Source organism: Eretmochelys imbricata, chromosome 4 (assembly GCF_965152235.1).
Source record: "Eretmochelys imbricata isolate rEreImb1 chromosome 4, rEreImb1.hap1, whole genome shotgun sequence".
In the NCBI taxonomy this organism is placed as follows: Eukaryota; Metazoa; Chordata; order Testudines; family Cheloniidae; genus Eretmochelys; species Eretmochelys imbricata.
Window position 1 is genome coordinate 20479439 of NC_135575.1, and position 10933 is coordinate 20490371.

General features: G+C 43.5%; 1 protein-coding gene and 1 long non-coding RNA gene across 10 annotated transcripts in view; both read right to left on the bottom strand.

The window, feature by feature from the left end:
- Nucleotides 1-6288, bottom strand: part of SEC31A (SEC31 homolog A, COPII component) — a 69740-nt gene extending 63452 nt beyond the window's left edge. For 4 of the 9 annotated variants that reach the window (XM_077814951.1, XM_077814953.1, XM_077814952.1 and 1 more), the window contains exon 1: nucleotides 6031-6288. The gene's annotated coding sequence lies outside the window, so the exon portion shown is untranslated. The remainder of the gene's footprint in view (nucleotides 1-6030) is intronic. The other 5 variants (XM_077814956.1, XM_077814955.1, XM_077814954.1 and 2 more) reach the window with 2 other exon arrangements.
- A 732-nt stretch (nucleotides 6289-7020) lies between these two features.
- LOC144263891 (uncharacterized) lies at nucleotides 7021-10786 on the bottom strand. Its single transcript, XR_013345866.1, has 4 exons — nucleotides 10315-10786; nucleotides 9024-9095; nucleotides 7950-8016; nucleotides 7021-7311 (listed from the first exon to the last, which is right to left on the bottom strand). It is a non-coding gene; the product is annotated as an uncharacterized LOC144263891 (long non-coding RNA).
- Nucleotides 10787-10933: the final 147 nt, after the last annotated feature.

Here is a 10933-nt window from a genome sequence, read left to right on the forward strand (position 1 = left end):
TTCCTATGCAGGCTGAGGAAGCATGTATATATAAAAAGATAAGTAATGCGAAATACTCATTTCAGACATCAAGTTTTTCAGTCACTATCTTCTACCCTATCACCCATGAAAAGGTTATATGGTCCTCATAATAATGACATTCTGAAGTGCCAAGAATTTTCTCATAATTGTGGCTTCCAGTTAACGGTTGGAAAGGAAGTGAAAGTTTAAGTGAAAGCCTGAAATGCTCAACAACTTTGAATCACACTATCCTCACAAGTGGATTTATGTAGCTTTTGTGCATGAACAAAAAGTTGTGTGAAGAAGTGCAAAGGTTAATTATTATTATTAGCATGTGATGCAAGATAATTCAGAAAAAAAAAAGCAACTGATAAACTGGTCTTCCAGCTAAAGGTCTGCTGAAAAACACTCAATTTTTTCATCAAATGCCTCCTAAACAGAGCCCAGCACATAATAATCTAAAAGACTTTGCAACACACAGACATTTTAAACAAAATATAATAATTCAGGCTTGCAAAAATGTACTTACTCAAGGCAGGGATGGCATGGTAATTACCAGAGCTGGTTGTTACCAAGTAAAATCATGTTTTTTACAAACCCAGGTAAAACTAGTAAGTCCCATTTTAAGGCATTTTCTATTTTAAAAATTGTTTCATTCATCCACATCGCACTGTACTAGTTTAAGTTACATATTCAAACTGTGGTTACATAAGGCAGTAGCTACACAGATTAATTTAGGATTGTACAAATAAAAAGTAAAACTGCATTGGGGTGTAATAATAATAATATAGTCATCATGATGCTGAACATGGGAATGTCTATATATTTGGGTTTGTATTTTCTCAAGTAAGTTTTATATGTCATATTTCAATATTATATAAACAAAACTCAAAACCATTTGATTATATAAAAACAACAATAATGCACAGTTGCATTAAGCAATCAGAAGCTTGAAGAGTTGCAGACTACCAGTTGTGCTATTACTACAACAGCTAAAACAACTACCTTAATCTATTTGGCCGACAACATTCTGTAGCAGAAGACCAACTTTGATGTAGTGGATAGACTGCGCCTATTCCTCAGTTTTGAATGGATGTAACCAAAGTTTGAAAAGATTTGTCTTATGCTTGCTGAAGTTGCTGGACATTGAAGCAATTTTTTTCCCCACTTTCCTGGTTTAAACCATATTTAGCAGCACTCCCTCCTAAACTAGTTTTTCCTGGAAAACTGCCAACCCTGACCAAAGGTGTATAAAGTATAACTTTTTGCAATAGCTGGACTGGTGAGTTTTGCAAGGCTGCAATGGTAATTTGAAAATTACTTCCAACAGAAAAAAAAGAGTTTGTTCAACCGTTGTAAAATGCTTATAATAATTAAGCTAATGTTACACTGACCCAAAAATATATTTTAAAATTGCAGGGCAAATTAACATTAAGGCACAACATATCTTGTCCTCTGATTTTTATTTAATGAGGAACATTTTCTTAAAGAAAGGAGTAGTGGGAACACACACAATGTAAATGTCTTTATCAGCCACACTTACTCTATGATAATGGGAAGGTTTCAATTAATTCTTTCCTGTACTTGATTTCAATCCTGACACTACAGAATTTCATTCTGACAACAGATACCTAGATAATTATACTATGAACAGGGACCATCAAATTTATGGTCCATTTCAGTCAATTTCAGTCATAGGATTTTAAAAATCGCAAATTTCATGTTTTCAGCTATTTAAATCTGAAATTTCACTGTGTTGTAATTGTAGGGGTCCTGACCCAAAAAGGAGTTGTGTGGGGATTGCAAGGTTATTGAAGCGGGGGTTACGATACTGCTTCCCTTACTTCTGCGCTGCTGGCTGGTGGCGATTGCGCTGCCTTCAAACCTGGGCAGCTGGAGAGTGGCAGCAGCTGTCTGAGAGCCCAGCTCTGAAGGCAGAGCCACTGCCAGCAGCAGCAAGGATAGCATGGTGTGGTATTGCCATCCTTACTTCTGCACTGCTGCTGCTGACAGGGTGCTGACTTCAGAGCTGGGTGCCCGGCCAACAGCCACCCCTCTCCAGCCACCCAGCTCTGAAGGCAGCACAGAAGCAAGGGTGACAATACTGCAACCCCCCCTAAAATAACCTTGTGACCCCTCTGCAGCTCCCTTTTGGGTCAGGACCCCCAATGTGAGAAGGGTTGGTCTCGCCCCATGTAATCTGTATAGTATATGGTAAATGCACACAAAAGACCAGGTTTCATGGTCCGTGATGCGTTTTTCATGGCCGTGAATTTGGTAGAGCCCTAAGTATGAACCCTTCATCTTACATCAAACATGCACATCATAATCAATATCAGGAGTTCTCAGACTGTTGATATAGAAAGGTCTTTTCAACAGAGCTCTTGATAATTTAACAAGCAACACAGTTTTTCTCACTCATCTGAATTTGGTATCCTTTAGGGAAATATTTAACAAAGTTAGTTTGTAGCTGACCTCAAAAATAATTTTAAAAATTAGATCTCTTTATATAACTGGATTTAAAACCATTCTAGTAGGGCACCTGATGCTGAAAGTACCATGTGTATCCTCGTTCTATTTTTAAAACTAAAAAGTAGTCTCAAACAGTTTACAGGTCATGCCACGTGAATCTGGAGTTAGCCGTGTGCTTGAAAACCTCGAGAACTGACCTTGTACAGTCATCCTGAACACAAGGAATACCTGTGCCAAAAATGCTTTTCCCAAACTTGAATGAGGTTTAGTTGGGAGTCTGGCTCTGAGCCAAGCAGGCGTGTGCTCCACTGGGCTGAAGAAGTCTGTTGTGTGGAAAGATCCTGACTGGACTTCAAACACTTAAGTAAAAAAGGACAAGACTGCACAATCTCTTGCTGAAACTGCTCAAGGAAAAGGTGATTACTGGGTGTCCACATCAAGTGTGCAGACACCTATGATACACCTGGGGAATCAGAGATGCATATTACTGTGTCCAGTTCAGTTTTAGATAAGGATCCTCTTGCATTTGCTCATAACAAGGCTTGCTTTTCCAGAGTTTTTTTGGGATATTAAAAGTGATTTCCTTCTATGATTGATGTACACACAAATCCTACTCTCGTTTTCACATAGCCTATACTTTTACTGTTAAAAAAAGCAATACATGCAGGGTACTTGGCTGCCCACTCTCTGCCAGGACCAACTGGGACCCCTCCCTCATAGGAGAGATCGCTGCCAGGTGGACACTGAGTGACGTATTTAATGACATTCATGAACCAAACACCCTTTTAAAAGAGAACATAACAAAAGAGGGCTCCCCTCCTCTTTATAACATAACAGTAAATTTCATCAATTCTTTAGTACCACAAGATTGGTTGGATGTCAGTCTAAGGCAGAGGTTCTCAAACTGTGCTCCATGGACCACCAGTGGTCCACGAGCTCCATTCAGGTGGTCCGTGGATAGTTCCCTCTAAGGTGCACGCCTGGGCGGCCGCACACAAGAGAATGAAGGGCCACTCACGTAATGAAGGGCCACCCACCCATGCAGGCGTGGCTCCACTTATTTGGTGGCTGGACGCTGGAGAAGATGCACATGTAAGGTGAGGAGGTGGCCTTGGGGGAAATAAGGGGTTGGTGGGAGGGGGGCAATGGGATGAGAAGAGGGGGGTGAGGTGAATTTGAGATGTGCAGGGCTGCAGCGGCCAGAGAAAGAGGTGACTTTCCCCAGCTCCAGGGCTGCGGCTGCCGGGGAGAGATGGCCCTCCTTCGCAGTCCCAGGTCAGGGGCTGCTGCAGCAGGGGAGAGAGGGCACATCCGTAGCACTAGAAAGGTAAAACTACTGATATTAAAATATGAGTTGCGTGCTTTTATTTGTAGAACAAAAAAAATGTTAATTATTATTAAAGTTTTTTTATAAAGCACTTTTATCCAAGGGGCTTTACAATAGTTAGCTAATGGTACAAACAACATTTGGAAAGATCATTAAGTGGTCCACCAAGACTCTCAGCAATTTTCAAGTGGTCTGCAAAAAAAAAAGTTTGAGAACCACTGGTCTAAAGAATACATCTGTTTGACAGTATCTGTTTTACACCATAGTAATGACATAGGTTCACTTTGAGTCACAAGGGTATTGGCAAAGGAAAATTTGTATATTGAAAGTCTTGCTGTTGCCATGTTGGCACTACAGCCCCTTCTATACTGTCCAGGAAAAACACATTATCGCACTTTTCTAGTGAACTACTCATAAATATAGTTCATTAGAGAAGTTCTAGCATGTGGCCTGATATCCTGAGTGATTCAGCACCTTTCAGGTTCATGATTTTTCCAGATATTTTCTTATACTTTTTACTTATAGCAGGGTAATGTCAGTATATTACAGTACAGAAAGGCTATAAAAGATGCATATATTTTACAAATAAAAATAAAAGCTATTATCTCACTAACAATACTAAATTCACTGACTAAAAGAGTGGAGAAACATATTTTCTTAATGCACATTTATAATTACAAGTATTTTTACAGTAACCATTAAGAACATCTGGGAGCTGCAAATCAAAGAGTCAGGATTGTATTTGGGCTAGTCACTGAAAATATTCCCAAAACTATTTTCCCATTCAGATAAGTTTTGCTACAAAACAGCTGTATGTCCCTGTAATTGTGGTAGGGTCATATTTACATACCTACTAGCTTGGATAATACAAGCAAGATTAAAATCTCAAAATGGTTATTAATATGTGATCCTCAGAGCAATTGTGCAATCTTTCTTCTTTGTCTTTCTAGAATCCCTTTTCCTTAACAGCTTTAAGGCTCCATCTACACTATGGTTTCCCTTGCGGTTGGATAATGTGTTTACAGATGGCTTATACAGAAGGTTTTTGCAAACATAATTGCAAGAGGTGTAGATGGAGCATAACATTTTTTTTAAATTAAGGTTAGGTTATAAACCCTAGAAGTACCAAATCCATATTACGAGTGTCTTGGAATAAATTCTGAGACAGAGATTAGCAAAATATATTAAAGAACCTCAGAGACTACTATGACTAAGGTATGTCTAGTTTCAGAGTAACAGCCATGTTAGTCTGTATTCGCAAAAATACAGTACTTGTGGCACCTTAGAGACTAACCAATTTATTTGAGCATAAGCTTTCGTGAGCTACAGCTCACTTCATCGGATGCATACTGTGAAAAATGTAGAAGGCTTTTATGCACACAAAGCATGAAAAAAATACCTCCCCCCACCCCACTCTCCTGCTGGTAATAGCTTATCTAAAGTGATCACTCTCCTTACAATGTGTATGATAATTAAGTTGGGGGTGAGGAAACCTGGATTTGTGCTGGAAATGGCCCAACTTGATTATCATACACATTGTAAGGAGAGTGATCACTTTAGATAAGCTATTGCCAGCAGGAGAGTGGGGTGGGGGGAGGTATTTTTTTCATGCTTTGTGTGTATAAAAGACCTTCTACACTTTCCACAGTATGCATCCGATGAAGTGAGCTGTAGCTCACGAAAGCTTGTGCTCAAATAAATTGATTAGTCTCTAAGGTGCCACAAGCTATGTCTAGTCACTCTTCCAACACCACTGGAGTCCACAGGACTCCACCACTGCTCCGGGGTAGAGAGGCTGGGGGGAGAGTTTGTCACTTGTCAGCTGACAGCAAGGCAGCTTTCTGCAGTGCTTAATTTGCAACGGAAGAGGAGCCAGGACACGAGCAATTTTTCTACTTTAATAGCTGACAAGGCAAGCCCAGCAGTGCCGGAGCTATTAAGTGCCAAGCCCAGGGGTGCCGGGGCTGAGCCCTGGCACAAATTAAGCACTGGCTTTTAGGGACTGGCCCAGTAGCAGAGAAAACGCCCGATCCCAGTCCCAGAGCAACACAACTCGAAGCAAGGGCCGGGCCCCACCAGCGAGCTGCAAGCCCCGGGGGAGCGAAGCTGCCCTGCCCAGCGCCCGAGGAGCTGGGGGGCCCTTTGGACCCCGGGCCCCAGCCGGCGGCCCCAGAGCGGGGCGACCCGGAGCGCCCGGCGGCCCGCGCGCCCGGCGGCCCGCGCGCCCTCACCTGGCGGGGCCGGGCTCTCTGCTGCGCCCCACGGCCGCCGCGGCCTCCCGCTGCCGCGCCTCAGCTGCCTGCCCCCGGCCGCAGGCTCCTCCGCGTTCCGCTTCAACGTGGCAGCCGGAGCGCCGCCCTCGTCAGCCCGGCTTCCGGCACCGAGACCCCGCCCGGCCGGCCGGCGCCTTCCGGGCCGCGCAGCTCCACGCCGGAGCCGGGAGAGGGGCCCAGTGCGTGTCCGTTGGGGCGGCACCGGGCCGCTGCAGTTCTACAACCCCGGCCACGGCAGCCCGGCTCGTTTCAATAGAGCGGTGACGTTAGAGCCGCTGGATGGCTGCCCTCCCCCCCCCGGTACAGGGTTGCGTATCAGCATTGCCCTGACCAAGAGGTGCTGCCACAGCCCCTGGCGTGAACTGGTTTCCGTCATATACAAGGAATAGGGTTTGGTTCAATGGCTCTCGGGCCCCCCCCCCAGTACAGATTGTTCTAGGCCCCCAGTCTCTGAGAAGCTTTGTCCCTTCTCCTTCCCTCACACAAGGTAAGGCTCCACCATACTGGCCACTTACAAGTCTGCAGCCTCACTTTTGTTTCTGATCTATGACCAGATTCCACCGCCAAAATGTTCTGCTACTCAGTACAAGACACTAGCATTGAAGGCAAAAGGTAAGTTACAGGCAACTGGCCCCCTTCACTGTAGTTTGCCTCCCCAAAGAAGGGTGGCCCAGGGGCCAGACAAGCCCCAGCAAGGGCAAGGCATTTTGATCACCTTTACTGGGGTGAATGACTGGGATTTGCCATTTTCATGGAAAGGTCACATTTCTTTCTCCATGTTGAGTACTATATGTGACCACTACTAGTATAATTCCCCAGGTGAAAACAGGGATGATTTCCTAACTAATAGTAGTGTTATGAAGCTTACAGCTCATTCATGTTTGAGGCACTTATTCTACAGCAGTGAGTACCAGAGAATTGATAGAAATAAAGCCAAGACACCACATATTTAAACCAAGGGCAGCATATCATGTTTATTATCAATACAAATGAAGAGGATTTTTATAACAGCCTCCAAAAGCAACCTCCCAAGATTCACAGGTTGTAGTTGAAACAAATGCTTTGAGACCGATTTCTTGCCTTCACCACTACTTTTTCCACTATAAAAAGCATTACATCAGCAACTAAATTACTTTAATCCCCTCAATGAAAAAGAGGAAGCAAATTGAACAATTTTCAAGCATCTTCGTTGAAGATGAAAAGAAATTCAGATGGAACATAGGAACTCTTCACAATTACCTGAAAAGTAAAAAAGCGTATTAGATCTTTGACAATATAGATACATGCCTAATTTAGTGCAGATTAACATCTACTTCTCAACATTCTTAGGAGTCCTTCGCTCAGTAAGCCCACAACTTCAGTAAATGTTCCTAAATTCCCCAGACCTGAAGAACAGCTCTGTGTAAGCTTGTCTCTTTCCCCAACAGTAATTGGTTGAATAAAAATTACCTCACCCATCTTGTCTACCAAGCTCAGTAACAATTCAGTAAAGCCCACCATCTATTACAACCACAATTAGGATGTCCTCCCAGTAGTGTTTAAACAATTTTTTGTATTTTTAGAAACAGACTCATGCAATTTTTATAGGTTTATTTTAGAGAGCATGCTCATTACTGCCTGGTTCAGTTTATTTTAAATTATCCCCTTGTCATCTCCAACACCTGAAGTCTGAATATACAAAATAAACACCTAACAAACATGATGGGTCTAACAAAAATAAAAAATTCAGAATCAGAAACAAGGTCAGATCCAAATTAGTTGCACTGAGGTACTGTAGTACATGCTAATATGCTGCAATACTGAGATACTTACAATACCAGGCATAAACTGAATCAGCAGACAAAGAAATTAACAAAAAAGTGTTAATGCTTACTCACATGTCAACAAGTGCAGTCAGAACAGTCTTAGTTCACCTTTCATAAGTCAAGAGTAATAATTTAATGGCTGGGGAGGGAAAGGACAAGTTCTTTTGTTATATATGCAAACCAAATGAATTCCAGAAGTGTATTATGTTTTTCTTAAATCTGCAAACTGAACTGACTCTCAATGGTTTTAAATCTAGTTTTGAATTTTTTACCCTGTGTCCTCATCCAGTCAAACACTAATCACAGTGAGTCATGATGTGAACAGCAGTGAAAAGTTTTAATCATTGGACACTAGGCAAAACAAATTAACACAATAAATTAAAAATAACTAACCATGTTCCTCTTGCAAATCTTTAAGCCTAGCTTACTATACGTGATTTGCCATTTCCCAATCAAGGTCTAAAGTTGATAAAAAATATACTTTTTTAAAGAAAAAACCAGGCTCATTATTCTCTAACCACATTTAAAATTTGGGAGGCTTTCTAAATCTATTATTTGGAGGCTTTTATTTCAATAGTTTTAAAACATTCCATTTTCACCTTTTATTCTCTTTTTTGCCCCCCAGCAGAACATGCTGAACCATGAACTAACTTTATCTGCTCAGGACAGGAAACGGGCCAGCAGTGGACATAGGCCAAGGAGGAAGATACTTTTGGGGTAGGGCACAAGGGATTCTACCACTGCAACTACTGTTATGGCGCAAAAGGAATCAAAAGATCAAAGGCCCTTTTTTCTTTGATGTTTGGTACTTGATCTATACTTAAGTTATTTTGGCAGTTGTGTCAGTCAGGGTGTGAGAAAAACCAAAACCACATCAGAGAAGAGGACTACTTACACCTAAAAATCAGTAAGTTACAGCTTCTTGCAATTCACTGCTAAGTTGCCAAACCTTCTCTTCTACAAGAAGTTTAGACTTTTATGGGAAGTGATGCCCATTCCTCAAGGATGTAGGTAAAATAAAATATTTAGTTCTCATTTTTAAATATTCATTCTTAAATTATTGTTGGATTCACCAATAGTCCTTCAAATTGGAAGTTTAATTACGGAATTCAGCTATAGTTCAAAATCACTTAATGAAACCCTCACCTGAACAATAGCTAAGCAATATGAACTTCCAGATTCCAAGCATGCCTGGCAGATCTTGTCAGTAGAACAATCCTTAAAGGAATAAGAACATACATTTAAACAGTGATTTTTCTTCCCAAAATTACAGCAGTGCAAAAAGTATCAAACATTAGCAGCAACAGTTATTTGCATTAGTAATATTTATTGGCTTTACACAGCCTTCCACTTAAATTATGTCAGCACATTATGTTGGTTTTTAAACCACATATCCTCATCCAAACAGATACTAATCACAGCACATCATGATGTGAACAGCAGTGAAAAGGTTTTAATCATTGGACATGTGTCAAGTAAATATTAAGTGAAAAGTAGCTCTTAGCCACACCTTGAACCAACACTTCACTTGGCTCTAAAAAGTAGTAGATGGCTGTCACGCGACAAAGGTTTCACTATCTGATAACTAGTTGATGGCTTAGGTCCATTTTCTAATGGGCAGTTATATACATTAAAAACCAGCACAATAAAACATTGGGTATTCTTCTAGTGTCAAGTGTGGGCAACAAGTTAATGCTCAGAGCAACTCAGTTACACTTGCACCCACAAAGGTTCCTCCAGTCAAGGCTAAGGCATGCCAATGGTGGAGTGAATCTTGCACCACTATTGTCTGCAAGGTATCTGTTCTGTGGAACTTCAAGTTGGATTAGTTCATTCACAGTTCAGTACTGAGAGCCATCAATATGGCAAGTTCTTGCTGATCTTCCATCTCTCTCCTCCTTTCATCCCCTCATACTACAGGTAGATCAATCAACGGCTACTTTAGCTTTAGAATAGGTGTCAAGGTTCCCTATTTATCACTAGAGAGTGTCTTAAATTCCCAAAAGTTTTACATTTTTATACCAGAGCATGTCAGTAATTCTGAACATGCCCTCACACCAACATTAATCCTTACGTGAGATCTGTAAAACAGCAGTGCTCACTAGCCCAACTGGCTAGTAGAGCTACAGTGAACGTATCTGGTACAGCACAGGAGAAGTTAGCCATCCATGGATTTGTTCCCGTAAAGCCCTTAAGGGTTAGTCTAATTTTGGCTGGTGCACTAATCAAGATACGTAGGGCCTCTTCCCCATAAAGTAGGCAACCTAAGAGCCTCATGCTGAAGTGCTCAGAGGCTGCCGTGCAAGGCTTGAGAGGGAAGGCGTGTCTGCAGACACAAGTACTCCTTTTCTTTTTGCAGACACAACGTGAGCCACCAGGCTCTCTGTCGAACCCAGACAAGTCAAGGCACAAGGACTAACCACGACTCAGAACTTACCCCGGGCCTGGGGGACGGGGTCTCGGCTCAGCGCTCGCAAGCCCCGGCTACACAGCACGCGAACCCAGACTCAGGTTCGAGCCGCAGGCCCCTGCCGTCCACACAGGAATGAGCCTGGCCGGGCCCGGCTCGCGAAGCCCGCCGGGGGGGGCTGGTGTTTGCCCCCCACACGCCGGCCCCCGCTCCGAGGCGCAGCCGCCGGAGGGAAGCGGCACATTTCCAACAGCTCGGCCCCCAGGCAGAGTCCGGCCCCGCCTCGGCCCCAGGCGGCGGGCGCAGAGACGCCACGTGGCGCCCCGCCTGCCTCAGGGCCGCCCCGCCTGGGGCCCACGGTGCTGGCTGGGGCCTGGTCAGCGTCCCCGCGGGCAGCTCCTTCCCCATCGGGAAGCCTAGTCCCCTGCTCCGCGCCAGCGCCGCACGCCCCACGGCAGCTAGAGACGGAAAGGAACGAGCGTGTGACCAGCAACCCGGATGCAGCCGCCCCCAGACAGAGAGCGCCGCTTCCATTGGCTCCAAGTACGCTGGGTTTGATTGGCTGCCTCCTCCTGTGCCGTTTCTGATTAGTTCAACTCTCCTTCCTCTTCCTTCCCTAGTTCCGGCTTCCGCTTTGCCATGCGGG